Here is a 15190-nt window from a genome sequence, read left to right on the forward strand (position 1 = left end):
TCTTTTTCCCCCTCCCGACGATCAGCTGTTCTGACAATCAGCTTTGCTGGGATCCCCTCACTGTCTTACTGCTTCGCCCAAGAGGCAAAAAGGGGTGCACAGGGGTGGAGGGTGGATGCCTGATGCAGCCCACCCCGCGCTCCATTTTTTTGCCTTTCTGGACCCCAGGGAAACTTTCTGGTAGCCCCCCAGGAGGCTTCCCTGAGGCCCAGGAGTCAAAATAATGGAGGGGGGATGCTGCATTAAAAAAAGAAGCCACGCCCACCCAGTCACATGGCCACACCCACCCATCCAAGCCCACCTAGACACAGAACCAGTTGCTAAAAAAATTGAATCCCATCCCTGGTTTAAGATATTGTATTTGGAATGTGAAATATATATATTTGGATCCAGATTTGACACAGAGGTCAAACAGACATAAAACAGTAATGTTTCATTGGTTTACTCTTGTCTCTTGAACTATAATAGACTGTTTACTGTCCCCAAGGTGCATTTTTTTCAAGGGGCAACTGGACTTTTTGGTTCTTCTTTGAAGACGTTTCGCTTCTCATCCAAGAAGCTCTGACTGGATGGTGGGGAATGGAAGGATGAAGAAGTCAGAGCTGAAGAAGCTTCTTGGATGAGAAGCGAAATGTCTTCAAAGAAAAATCTGGTTGCCTCTTGAAAAAAAAAAAAAGCACTTTTGGGACAACCATGATGTGGATGATAGAGAATCTCCATAGACATTTAGACTATTTATCGTTATTGTGGTCTACTGTAATGTATTGTATATAATGAGCATGGCTGCCTTGGAGCACCCATGAGAAACTTCAGTTAAATTAAAATGCAGTTACCTGACATTTAGGCTGGGCCTAATTAGTGGGCACCATATGCCATTGTATGTTTATGTTTATATCTGAAGAGCCCAGGTGCCTTAAAAGCTGAGCTCTCTGCCCTGAGGTCACTTGTGAAACTTCTATTCATAACTTTTCTTGCCATTTGGTAGCCCTCGACCTTACGACCACAACATAACCGTTAACCAGTTGCCAAGCATCCAAAATTTACATATGATCATGGGGATGCTGCAAAGTTTGTAACTGGGAAAAACAGTCGTAAGCAGTGGTGAGATTCAAAATTTTTTACTACCGGTTCTGTGGGCATGACTTGGTGGAAGTGGCAGGGGAAGGATATACTGTAAAATCCCCATTCCCTCCCCACCCCACTAACCTGCTTTCCAGCTCCGTTCTCCTGTGCAGGGCAACCAAAGAAGACCCAGCCAATCAGCTGGGACTTGGGAGACAGAGAATAGATGGAAGCAGGACCAGTCAAAGGTGGTATTTGTTGGTTCTCCGAACTACTCAAAATTGCTGCTACCGGTTCTCGAGAACTGGTCAGTACCTGCTGAATACCACCTCTGGTCATGTCACTTTTTTCAGTGCCGTTGTAACTTTGAATGGTTACTAAATGAAGTATTGTAAATTGAGGACTACCTGTATAGCTTGCAACTAGAAAAGGAGGGAGGGAGGGAGGAAGGAAGGAAGGAAGGAAGGAAGGAAGGAAGGAAGGAAGAAAGAAAGAAAGAAAGAAAGAAAGAAAGAAAGAAAGAAAGAAAGAAAGAAAGAAAGAAAGAAAGAAAGAAAGAAAGAAAGAAAGAAAGAAAAAATCTTTTCCAGGAGGACATTATGCTTGTGGAATTCCTTTTCCAGAGAGACAAACCATTGCCAACAGTATTTGATGTTTGGCAATAGGGAAAAGGTGTTTGCTATCATTTCAGACTTTTGAAAAGCACATTAATGCATTTTCTATTTTTAACATTCTATTTGTTATATTTTATTTATGCATCATTTTGTTGTAGTAAACAAACTGTGTTGAACTGCAGCATGTAAAGCTTTGTAAGATAAAAAGTACTGAAGGCGTTTAGTTTTTTAAAAAAAGGATTTAAAAAAAATTGAATAGCACTAAAAATTGAGCAGCAGAAAAGTTTGAAAGAAACACGCTACTGATAAAGCCAGTCCTTCTTTTCCACTTGCTTCCTTTATATTAAAAAATGTTCTTTAAAAATCATGCTGCAAAACAAAACTTTCCCCAAAATTTGCAGGACAGGATACTTGATAATGAGCGATATTTTTGTAAGTTTGCTCTTTATGTACTGGACAAAAATGCGAAATGAAACTGTCATTTCACTTTTCACTCTTACTTTCTTACACATGATGCCACATTTGTGCATATGAAAGTTTTCCTTAACCAGCAGATTTCTATGAAAGAGCAGGCTTGGATTTGAAACAGGATGAATCATCCAACTGAAATGCTCCTTTTGCACGGTATGATGTACTGTAAAGTCACCCCTAGGAATAGTTGCTATGTTTAAGGGAGGTGGGTGTGATTCAGCAGCTACGCTGTGTTAGAGATTAAAGTTTCACGGGTTTCACAGGAAATGAATATTAAACTGAGCTGAGAGAAATTATGAAAGTTAAAGCAGAAATGCGGAAACAAGCAAAGAGTCTATTCTCAATGCCATTATATAAAGCAGTGACCCCCAACCTTTGTGGCATCAGGGACCGGTTCCGTGGAGTTCCTTGGAAGCCATATTTTACATTTTTTTCCAGGGACTGGAGGGGGTGTAGTTTTGTGTGCTGCCTGCATCCCGCAGATGGGGCTTTGCTTGTTTGCATGGCCTGATTTTGGGCACACAGTGGCCTGGTATCAGTACATGGACCGAGGGTTGCGGACAGTGGTGGGATTCCAAAATTTTTACAACCGGTTTTGTGGGCGTGGCTTGGTGGGTGTGGCAGGGGAAGGATATTGTAAAATCTCCGTAACCTTCCTGGGGGGAAGGTTACTGCAAAATCCCCATTCCCTCCCCACCCCACTAACCTGCTTTCCAGCTCCATTCTCCTGTGCAGGGCAACAAAAGAAGACCCAGCCGATCAGCTGGAACTCGGGAGACAGAGAATAGATGGGGGCGGAGCCAGTCAGAGGTGGCCCAACTACTCAAAATTTCTCTGAAGTACTCAAAATTTCCACTACCGGTTCTCCAGAACTGGTCAGAACCTGCTGAATACCACCTCTGGTTAGGGACCCTGATCTAAAGTGATTTATTATCCTTATTTTTTTCTATAACATTTTGAATAAAAATTCTGATTATATTTGGTACCTTATGTTGCCTTGTTTCCTTCTTTTTCTCTTTAAGAGTCCCACCATCGAATTTTAAAATGTTAATGTGTGGCAGCCGGAATCGAGTGTAGAAATGGGCAGACTTTAGGTTATTTATTCATTCAATGCATGTAGCCACCCAACTCACAAACATGATTCTAGGAGGCGTACAACAATAGAACCAATTAAAACAAATGTAAAGCAACAATTAAAAATAAATTTAAATGCAAGTATAAATTTAACTGTGGGAGAATGGACCGGCATCCTACACACAGTGTAATCATCTTTCAGGCTTCTTGTTTCCCTAGAATTCCCAAGCCTATTGGAAGAACCATGATTAGAAGCATTTGGATCCTGTTGCATCAACACTGGTTTAAGAAGGCTGCACAAGTGTTAGAATTCTGGATTTCAAGAGTTGGCCAGCCTAATAGGGTCAAACTAGATGGGATAGTGTCAACAAAGATAACGCTACTGAAGTGGTGTCAAACTCAATTTCATTGAGGGCCGCATCAGGGTTCTGTTTGATCAGAGTGGGGGAGGGCGTGGCTAGGGGCATGGCCAGCTCAACATTACTCATGTTGGGGGCACCTGTGGTGGCCCGGGTGAGGCTGGGGCAATCCACTGTCTCCAGTAGAGGAAGGTGAAACCAAGGAGAGTGCCAAACCTTTGTCCTCCTCTTCCTTCTCATTTCTTCTTCCTTCCCCTCGTTCCTTCTTTTTTCTTCCTTGCTCTTTTTCACATCTTCCATTCTTTGTCTTTCCTTTTTCCCTTTCTCCTTTCCTGTCCCTTTTTGGATGCTCAAATGCAAAAGGGAAAACATTTATCCGTTTGTTTTGCTTTGCTCTTAGTTTGTTTTGCTAGCCCTCTGCCAGCGAGTGCGCCTGTTCCTGCCCGGAGCTCCATTTTCGCTGGCAGAGGGCTGCAGGAAGCCAAAAGGGGGCCTGGGAGGACGGCACGTGGTTCTCCTGAGCTCTATTTTTGTTGGCAGAGGAACCGCAGGCTGGTCCTTCGCTGTTTCTAGGGTCCAGATCTAAGCACCCCGTGGGCTGGATCTGGCCCATAGGCCTTGAATTTGACTCCCCCTGTGGAGGTTAGAAAGTAAATAGCTTTGTTCTTCCTTTTTTTTCTTTGTAATTTAACTGTTGTCAAATATGCTTTCCTTTTTTCTTTTTTAATAGGGAAAATGATATTGGGCAGCAATACACTGGAGACCTTAGTACTAAATTATCAGCTTAAGACAAAAACCCTTATTGCATAACAAATACTTTGATGCAATCTGCAGTAGTGTTTTTTTTTTTACTGTTATATTCAGTTCTGGATGAAAAGGTTAAAAATGTTATGCTTGTTACAATTCACTTTTAATTCATAAAAAATATTGATTTAATACTTCTCTCTCCTTTTTAAAATCTTCAATGAGGTAAGTCAATGTTTCTTAAAGTGAGATTCTAGGGACCCTGGGCTCTCCTCAAGACCTTCTCAGGGGCCTGCAAAATCAAAATTATTTGTCAGCATATGTTCAAAACTAATACAATATTAATAGCCCATCAAACAATCATGAGAAGAGGTAGTGGCAGCAAATGCACCAATTCCATTTTTTAATATAGTAAATATGATAACCCATACAAACAAAAGCTCTTCAGGGGATCTCCATAATTTTTAAAAAGATCCTGAGAGAAAAACATTTAAGAAACTCTGGTCTTACATTATAATTATTTAAACATTAGTCAATATGCCCTCTTTAGTCAATATTGTACGAATAATATAATGTATTATTACATTATATGCTATGTATGTTTAATGACAATATAACAAAAATAAAAAGGGGGAGGGAAGGGGAGCAGGGGTGGGATGCAAATATTTTTATTACCGGTTCTGTGGGTGTGGCTAGGTGGGAGTGGCTAAGGGGGCATGGCCATGTGACTGGGTGGGTGTGACTTCTTTTTTCGGCCGCACCCCCTCCCCCGCGCTCTGGGTTTTTTTTTTTGCCTCCTGGGCCTCAGGGAAGCCTCCTAGGCAGTAAGCAGTAAGACAGTTAAGGAGATCCCGGCACAGCTGATCGTCGGGAGGTAAAAAAAGAAAGAAATACCCGTTGTTTTTTTAACTACCGTTTCAGCTGAATGGTAGGATTTTTTTACTACTGGTTTGTCTGAACTGGGCAGAACCAGTAGAATCCCACCACTGAAGGGGAGGGAAGGGGAGGGAAGGGGAGAATAATGCTACAGTCCTCTATAAAAGAGATGAACAACATAGGCCATGCTAGCCCACCATTTTTCATGATTCCTACCATCAAAGCTATGTCGATGTGGCGGGGAGGGAATACCAAGGAAATGAAGGCAGCGGCAAATCACTTCCATGTTCTTGCCAAAAAAGACATCAGGAATCAAGCTTGACTCAAAAGGAGATTTTACTTTACTTAAACATGTTGGCTGAGAACTTTGGCAGGCATAGAAAAGAAATCTAGCACAGATTTAAATGGAAGAAAAATAACCCAATCTATCAAAATAAACGGCTTTGTGTGTAAATGGGCTATGGACTTGGAGGGGAGAAATTATAAACAGTTTAAGAATTGCAAAACACAAAACAAAACAACAAGGCAGACGCATTGGGAAAGTTGTATAGAAAAAGTATATATCAAGAAAAGTTGGATTTTAAAAAAAATAGCTACAGTGGAATCTCAGGTCGCAAACGCTTCTGTTCGCAACCAAATCAGGTGGCAAACAAAAAATCCACCTGATTTTCGAATCGGGTCACGATTCAAGAATTGGATGGCGAACAAAATCGGCACAGAAAGATTTCCTTTCCGCACCGATTTCCCCTTCGGCGCCATTTTTTTTTTTTTACTGCATGCATGCACAGTCCATTGTGCTTCCGGACACAACCAAATCAGGTTGCGACCAGAATCCGGCAATGGATTACGGTCGCAACCCAAGGCTCCACTGTATATTTAAAAAGCCTATTTAGCAACTCTTGCATACAATATTTTGACTTCAGAGGAACGTGTGCATGAAATTCACATACTGGAGAAGAAGATTCTAAGCAACCGCAAAGACAGATTTTTCCCAGCAGTTGTGTGCAAACAAGTGCAGGTAGTCCTTGACTTACAACCGCAATGGAGCCCAACATATCTGTTGCTAAATGAGACATTTGTTAAGTGAATGTTACCTTTCTTGCTACAGTTGTTAATGAATCGCTGCAGTTAAGTTAGGAACAGGGTTGTTAAGTGAAACTGGCTACCCCGTTGACGTTGCTTGTCAGAAGGTTGCAACAGGGGATCACATGACCTTGTGGACCAGTTGCCAGGCATCTGAATTTTGATCACATGACCATAGGGATGCAGCAACAGTCATAAGTGTGAAAAAATGGTCACAAATCACTTTGATTGATCCATAAATGAACTGTTGTAAGTTGAGAGCTATCTGCAGTTACTATGGGATAATACTATCAAAATTTGAAACCCTGATAGGCCCACTTCTCATCTATCATTAGTTGCTGTCTCCAGCATGTTGGAAGTTAAAACCCACCCCTCTCCTAGGAAAATAAAATATGTTAGGATGTACTAAAAGGGCAGAATATTTCCCCTACAAGAGAAGTAGTGTCATGCCTCTGTCAGAATCTGATTCGGAGGAGGAGGCCGCGCAGCTGATAGGGAGTGGGAGTGTGACTCCATTGGCTGTGGAAGAAACTGGAAAAGGGCAAAGTCTGGCTGGGCAGAGCAGGGGGTAGAGCAAGGCAGAGGAAATTCGGAGGAAGACCCAGGCCCACCCCCTCTTCATCCTAGGGCACGCAGGAAGGAACGGAGAAGGGAGCAACGTGAGTTGCGCGGCTTACGGGGGAGGAAAGGGCCCTGATTCCCTTCATTAGCTGCAGCTGGGAACACAGTGTTTAAAAAGGGAAGTTGCACACAGCCAACTGTTGAGAGCAAATCGTGTATTATCTTGTATTGTCGAGGCTTATCTGGGTTCCTGGCGTCTTCCCAACTGTGTGTGTTTTGCTGGCCTTTCAAGTCTGCAATTCCTTCTCCTGCTCTGTCAAGTTAATTACTGCAGCGTGGTTCGTTTGGATTTTTACTTACAGTTTGTATGTACTTTGATTTCACACTGAATTTTCTCCCCTTAAAGACTGTACCTGGGAGAGTTTTTCTCCAGCTGAAGGTAACCTGGACATTGGGGGCAAAATTGAAGATATTAATTTATTGTTTATTTGACAGTGTTGCTTTTGTGCCACGCCCCAGCTCATCACAAGTAGAAACTCAGAGAGGCAGAAACTCAGCCCCTCCACACCTTTGTCAATGGGATATTAAGGCCTGGGCCAGTCTATTCTACATAACAAAGATCTACCTCCTTCAGGCAGAGCCATGATAGGAATTGCCCAAAGCCCTTTCATTACATCATCACCCAGCAAGAATCAACCAAGCCTGGGACTCAAAAGACAACCTACACAGTTACCCCTGCATGGCCCCATGGGAGTCTGACAACCAATCAGAACACAAGCTCAAATTCAAAGCCCAACAGAGGGCATAAAACCCAGGCACTCTCAGCATCTCTTCCCTTTTCTGCCCAGGAACCCATCCTGTCCACCATTAAACCATCTTTCCAAACAGCCCCCACGTTTCCAGTGTCTCTTTCCCCCCACTTGGCACTGAACCCAGAAGGACATTTCTTCCAACAAGCACTTCAAGTGCTGGTTGAGTTTTACACAATTGTTTGTTTTCAACAAGCCAACACTACCCCTAATGATCACGTTAACATGATGCCGGGGACAGAGAACAGTAGACCAGGAAGGAATATCTCAGGAATTAAATACAGATAATACAGATAAAGATGGCAGGCAGGCGTAAAAAGGAGAAAATGAACGTGGCTGGTCTAATGGGGCCATGGGAATCCTGCAAGGGGTGATTAGGCTGAGCGTAGTAGACTGGTGATGATGAAACACAGCAGTCTGAGGTGATGAAATATTTATGAATGGGGAAACGATACTGTAATCTGCAGTGCAGCACTGAGAGAAAGTGAAATTTCAGGAATACTGTAATAGCAAAAGCCTCCATTAATTATCGGGAGCAAGCTGTAATGTCCGTTACTATGGCAACAGTGTCCCCTATGTATTGTGCCCTTTTTTTTAATCTTCATTTTTTTTTTTTAATTTAGCCTGCTCCCATTTCATATGGCGTGTTGCATTTTATTTTCTTGCAAGCTTTTCATTTTCACGGCTGCAGGCTCGGGTCTGGCTAATAAATGCTGTTTAAACGCTGCTGCGTTTTTCCGGAAGAAAACTGGAAAAAACAACATTCTAGTATTTCCTCAATGGGGAACATGCCTAGTATATAAACATTTTTAAATCTACCGAGGAATATTGGCTAGTTATTACTATTTTGGGGGCAATAACAGCACCAGGAGTGTCTTTATCATGTATCTTTATAAATACTGTGAGAGCCAATTCGTTGTAGTAGTTAATGCGCCAGGCTAGAAACTGGGACAAGGTGAGTTGTAGGCCCAGCTTCAGCATGAAGCCAATTGGGTCATCCTGAGACAATCACTCTCTCTCAAGGTCAAACTACTTCCAAACTTTTGCCAAGAAAAACTGCATGGACTTGCCCAAACAGTTCCTAGGACCTAATTGTGATGATACAGGGTGGGATACAAAACAAACACAGTCACAGAAAAGAGGTGAAGCAACACAAACCAAGCAAGATAAGGGCTGGAGGACGTCCACAGATAACACACCCCGGGAAGGATGCCAATCTCAGAGAGGAACCATACACTAGATATATTTCCATGCTTTGTTTCCAGCACTCACCCCATACGCAGGTCTGTTCTCTTATTCAGTTGTCACACCTGCAGCCCATGAAGAGGATCAAGGCCCTCTCCTCCCGAGTAGACCACGTCTCTCCCTTATCCTCTCCTCCCTGCGTGCCCTAGGATGGAGAGGGGATAGGCCTGGGTCCTCCTCTGACTGCTCAGCTGGCCTCTGCCCTTCCCCAGCCTCCTCCACAACCTCTGGAGCCACACTTCCACTCCCTGTCGGCTGTTCCTCCTCTCTCTCCAAGTCAGTCTCCACCAGGAGCATGACACTAACACTGACTCGAGAGCACACCCACATCCCACATATTATAATCTGTATTATTATTATTACTGAATGGTCAGTGTAATTGACCAACATAAGAAATTATATCCTTTAAAGCAGAAAGTCTGTTAAACCCAAATTGGATTTTGGCATGCATACCTTATATACTTATATATACTTATATACTGAGCGAGACAGTTGTTAAGTGAGTTTTGCCCCATTTTGACAACTTTTCTTGTGACACTGGTTAAGTGAATTGCTGCAGTTATTAAGTTAGCAACATGGTTGTTAAGTGAATCCGGCTTCCCCGTTGACTTTGCTTGTCAGAAGGTGGCAAAAGGAATCAGATGACCCCAGGACACTGCAACCGTCATAAATATGAATCAGTTGCCAAGCGTCTGAATTTTGATCATGTAACTATGGGGAATGCTGCCATGGTCATAAGTGTGAAAAATGGTCGTAAGTCCCTTCAGTGCTGTGGTAACTTCAAATGGTCACTAAACGAACAGTTGTAAGTCAAGGACTATCTGTAATTCCCAGAACTTCTTTTAGAACATTTTTAAGCAGTTCCATTTTATGAAGTTAACAACCATATTACTAACTTAATAATACATGTGTGTAGCACTGAGTTCTCAGCTTTTGTTTATTAAATAGAATAGAATAGAATAGAATAGAATAGAATAGAATAGAATAGAATAGAATAGAATAGAATAGAATAGAATAGAATAGAATAGAATAGAATAGAATTTTTTATTGGTCAAATATGATTGGACACACAAGGAATATGTCTTTGGTGCAGACACTCTCAGTATACATAAAAGAAAAGATACATTCGTCAAGAGTCAAGGATCATCAAGTACAACACTTAATAATAGTCATAGGGTACAATAAACAATCAAATCATACTAGGAAACAGTCAATATAAATCGTACGGATACAAGCGACAAAGTTACAGTCATACAGTCCCAAGTGGGAGAGGATGGGTGATAAGGAGTGATGAGAAGATTAATAGTAATAGTAGTGCAGACTTTGTAAATAGTTGGACAGTGTTGAGGGAATTATTTGTTTAGCAGAGTGATGGCGTTTGGGAAAAAACTGTCCTTGTGTCCAGTTGTTCTGATGTGCAGTGCTCTATAGCGTCCATTTTAGAAATTCCATTTTATGAAGTTAACAATCATATTACTAACTTAATAATACACGTGTGTAGCACTGAGTTCTCAGCTTTTGTTTATTAAATGACATTAAAAGAACACGGACAAAATATAAAAAACAAAAATTTCAGAACATCAAACAGAATTATTTTATTGTGCATGGCTCTACCAAACTTCTGTTTGTCTTAAAATTAAAATTAAGGGACACAGAAATATTTTAAAAGCAACATTTTCGTTGCCACGCCACAAAAAATTGTTTCTTGGAAATTGTAATAATTGTAATAGTAAGAATACAGCTGGAAGGGACCTTGGAGGTCTTCTAGTCCACCCCCCTGCTCAAGCAGGAGACCCTATACCATTTCTGGCAAGTGGCTGTCCAGACTCTTCTTAAAAACCTTCCAGGGATGAAGCACTCACAACTTCTGACAGCAAGCTGTTCCACTGGTTGATTGTCCTCACTGTTAGGAATATTCTTCTTAATTCCTGGTTGCTTCTCTTCTTGATTAGTTTCCATCCATTGTTTCTTGTCTTCTGGTGCTTTGGAACAGGGGTCCCCAACCACCGGGCCCTGGACCAGTACTGGTCCGTGGATCATTTTCTACCGGACCGCCGGTTTGCTGAGCGCCGCCATCTTGTTTCGACAGAAAGTGCTTCCGGGTGAGCTTTTCCGGTTGGAAAGCAGCGTTTGGGTCCTGAAGGAATCCTCGTGCCTTAGTTTCATCGAAGGGGAGGGGCGGCTTCGAACGAAGAGCTGTCCCGATGGCGGAGGAGATCAAAAAAGCACAAAAAAGGTACAAAGGAGGAGTTGAAGGTGGCGGGGAGAAGCGGGGGACAGCTGGCTGGCCGGTCGCTCGGCTCGCCTTGCCTTGTCATGCGTGCTGATGCCGGTACCGGGCCACAGATCATTTTGTGATGCCAGTACCGGGCCGTGGCACAAAAAAGGTTGGGGGCCACTGCTTTGGAAAATAAGTTGACCCCTTCTTCTTTGTGGCAGCCCCTCAAATAGTAGAATACTGCTATCATGTAACCCCTCGTCCTTCTTTTCTGTAGACTAGCCATACCTAGTTCCTGCATAACACCTAATGTTAGGTGTGCCCAGAGGTGGAATTCAGCAGGTTCTGACCTGTTCTGGAGAACCGGTAGAGGAAATTTTGATTAGTTCAGAAAACCGGCAAATGCCACCTCTGACTGGAGATTTTACAGTATCCTCCCCCTGCCACTCTTACTAAGCCACGCGCACAGAACCGGTAGTAAAAAAAATTTGAACCCCACCACGGGGTGTGCCTCTACCTTGAGTTACAGTAGGTGAGCAAGGTACATACAAATGACTGGACCGTCACTTGTCTAAAATGGTATAGAATGGTGTGGCTAACCTTTTTGGGCTCCTGTGCCAAAAATTGTGCACGCGCTTGCGTGCCAGCATCCCGAAGGTAATGCGCGCCCCTCCATACCCCCTGAGCATGCGCGCTGCAATCCCCCACCCCCTTACCTGCACTGCGCCTCCCAGGTGGTTTTCAGCCTGTTTGAGGCCTTTTTTGGCCTCCCAGGCTTGAGGAAAGCCTCTGCAGCCTGAATCATAGGCCTGTTTCATCACTTCCGGTATTAACAGGCCTATTTTTCAGGCTGCAGAGGCTTTCCTCAAGCCTGGGAGGCCAAAACAGGCCTCAAACCGGCCGAAAAGGCCTCAAACCGGCTGAAATTCAGCTGGGAGGCATGCGCATGCGCAGTGAGGTAAGTTTGCCTATGGCTCGCGTGCCAGCACAAATGGGACCTTGGAGTGCCATAGGTTTGCCATCACCGGTATAGGATATCCTACTTGAGCAGGGGGCTGGACTAGAAGACCTCCAAGGTCCCTTCCAGCTCTCTTCTGATTCAGATTCAGATATTTTGCATTTTTTTTCTAGGCCTATCCTGCTTTTGAAGGCTGAGCTTCGGTTTTCAAAAATATCTGAGAAAGCACTTTCTCAGGGAAGCCCAGGGCCTGCACCTGAGAAAGCACTTAAGGTAAATGATGCTGCCTTCATTTGGGGCACATCCGCAGGGGAATAGAAACAATTGCTGCAAAAAGCAATGTTGGAAAAAGAGTGAGCACCACACTGTAAACTGCATAAGGAGAAATGTAAAAATTTTTAGCAAGAGAACAGTAGAATATGTAATTGCCTGGGTAGTAAAAAAAACAAACAAAAGGATTGGTGTACAGTTGAAATTTAAGATCAATGTTTTTTTTCCTCACGTGAGTGGAATGGTTGGGTACAAAAGCACCTTGGGAAGTCCTTGGATTGATTGTACTGCATATCTGAGTGGCACTATGGAAGCCACAGCAAAATAAAAGGTTAAAACTTTTTGGCACTCGCTTGCATAATACGTCTTGGAAGGAAAAGGAAGGGAGATGTTGAAATACAAGAATTGATAGATTTGTCAAAGTGCTCCTTGCAATCAAACCACCCTCCGTCGCAACCTGAGGGCAAATCATGTAGTAGGACACTGGCTGAGCCACACAGCAGACAAGTGGAAAGGATGGAGAGGACTCGGTTGGGCAAAATGCCCTCAGGAAGGACAGTTAGGAGCTTTACAAGGGGCCTGAAGATGAAAAGAGAAACAAAACAAACAAAAGAGGAAGAGATTCAAGATAGCCTAAAACAGTGGGGGCTAACCTTTTTTGGCTCCCGTGCCGATAATTGCATGTGCGCTCGCATGCCAGCACCCAGAAGTTAATGCGTGCTGGCCCCCCACACCCCCACGCGCATGTGTGCACGACCCCCCCTCGCGTGTCACGTGTCTTTGCACATACGCATGTGACTCCCGCCTCACACGCCGCGCGTCTGCGCTTGCGCATACAATTTCCCCTTGCGGGGTGCACGTCTGCGCATGCACACGCCATTCCCCCCGCATGTGCCGCACACCACACATCTGCGCATGCGCCGCGATTCCCCCTCACAAAAGGAGATTGCATGAGCCCAGGACACTGCAACGGTCATAAGTATGAATCAGTTGCCAAGGGTCTGAATTTTGATCACATGGCAATGGTCGTAAGTGTGAACAACAGTCACGAGTCACTTTTTTCAGTGCCGTTGCAATTTCAAATGGTCATTGAACAAACTGTTGCAAGTTCAGGACTACCTGTATTTCCTCACATCACATAGACAGAATCTTGCCGGTCTAAATCTATACCACTGTATAACTCATAATGGATATTCCCTAGGAGATTCTAGGGAGTGTCTATCCTATATTTCTTCCTGTCTCTAATCCAGTGCTGGGTTATGCTGTCTTTTGTCTCCCCTGTCCCCCTTCTTGGAATGCGCTTCATCCTTTGTGGGAAATGGCTTCTTCACTGCAGTTCAATACACCTCTTCCCCCTTCGTAGACACAATCCATCACAGTAGGGTCACCAAAACTGTTTTGATGAGAGATTTGTGTCTGCTGTTTTCAAAGCTGTGCCTAATGCTACAAATATGAAAACCTTGAATCTGGTTCCTTGATGCAATCACTTCCTATGGCTAACTCATTATAGTTATCGTGGCGCTTTCTGAAAAAACACAGCTCGAAAGATCCAACTGCATGCAGAACAATTATTGCTCAGATTCTCAACTGGGGGATATACTCTGTTGATGTCCATCCAAAATGGAAGTACTGATTTCTCCATTAAAGCTCTCTGTCAGTGGGAGTCTGAGAAGAATTCAAATTTACTACTTATCCCAATTTGTACGATTGCTATTAAAATGCATACCACTCGCTACAGTTCAACTCCTCTCCCCAAATTCCACCATTCTCCTGATATTATAGGAGAATTTTATGCAACGGTCAAACGTTTGCTCAGACATGTTTTGAGTTCCTTACAAGGAATAGAGGCACATATGCATTCACACACACACACACACACACACACACACACACACACACACCAAAACCTGTTAAAAACCAAAACCAAAGTCCAGAATACTTTAAATAAAACTATCATCACAGCCATAAGTGACAGGCTATATAGAAAAGAAAAGAGCAGAGGTCTTTTTTATGAGGATCAAACAGAACTAGCAAGCTTTTTAAAAATAAATAAAGGTTTAATATGTAAAAAAAGACGGGGAAGAAAAACACAGGTAATCCTCGACTTATGACCATAATTAAGCCAAAATTTTTGTTGCTAAGCGAGACATTTGTTAAGTGAATTTTGCCCCATTTTACGACTTTTCTTGTCACATTTGATAAGTGAATCACTGCACTTGTTAAGTTAGTAACCTGGTTGTTAAGTGAATCTGGCTTCCCCATTGACTTTGCTTGTCAGAAGGTCGCAAAATGAGATCACATGACCTTGGGACACTGCAACCGTCATAAATATGAGTCAGTTGCCAATTGTCTGAATTTTAATCACATGACCACGGGGAAGCTGCAATTGTCATAAGTGTGAAAAATGGTCATCAGTCTCTTTTTTCGGTGCCGTTGTAACTTTGAACAGTCACTTAATGGACTGTTATAAGTCAAGGACTACCTGTGCAAAGTCGAAGAAAGAAAAAAGATAGAAAAACAGGAAACAAGAAAAATATATGCTACCTCTAGGAAATAATGCAGCCTCATCATTAAATTCTGACCATCTGGAATAAGACTGATCAATGTTTTCATTCTTTTCATTCAAAGACAAGAAGTCCATAGAAAGAGAACAAACATGCTGTCAATCTTAAACTGCCCATTTGGGATTGCACTGTCTTTGCAACTTTGAGGCACCATTTTTGGTTCCCCCCCTAACCTATCCAATAAAGCAATAATTCTTGATATACTGACAAGTTCTAAGTTTTTAGTATCCAGTTCAAAACAATTTTTATGTCTCTACACTTTATTGATCTTTGTGCTTATAG

Source organism: Notechis scutatus, chromosome 3 (assembly GCF_049901735.1).
Source record: "Notechis scutatus isolate UNSWTSFEM ecotype Mainland chromosome 3, rNotScu1.2, whole genome shotgun sequence".
Lineage (NCBI taxonomy): Eukaryota > Metazoa > Chordata > Lepidosauria > Squamata > Elapidae > Notechis > Notechis scutatus.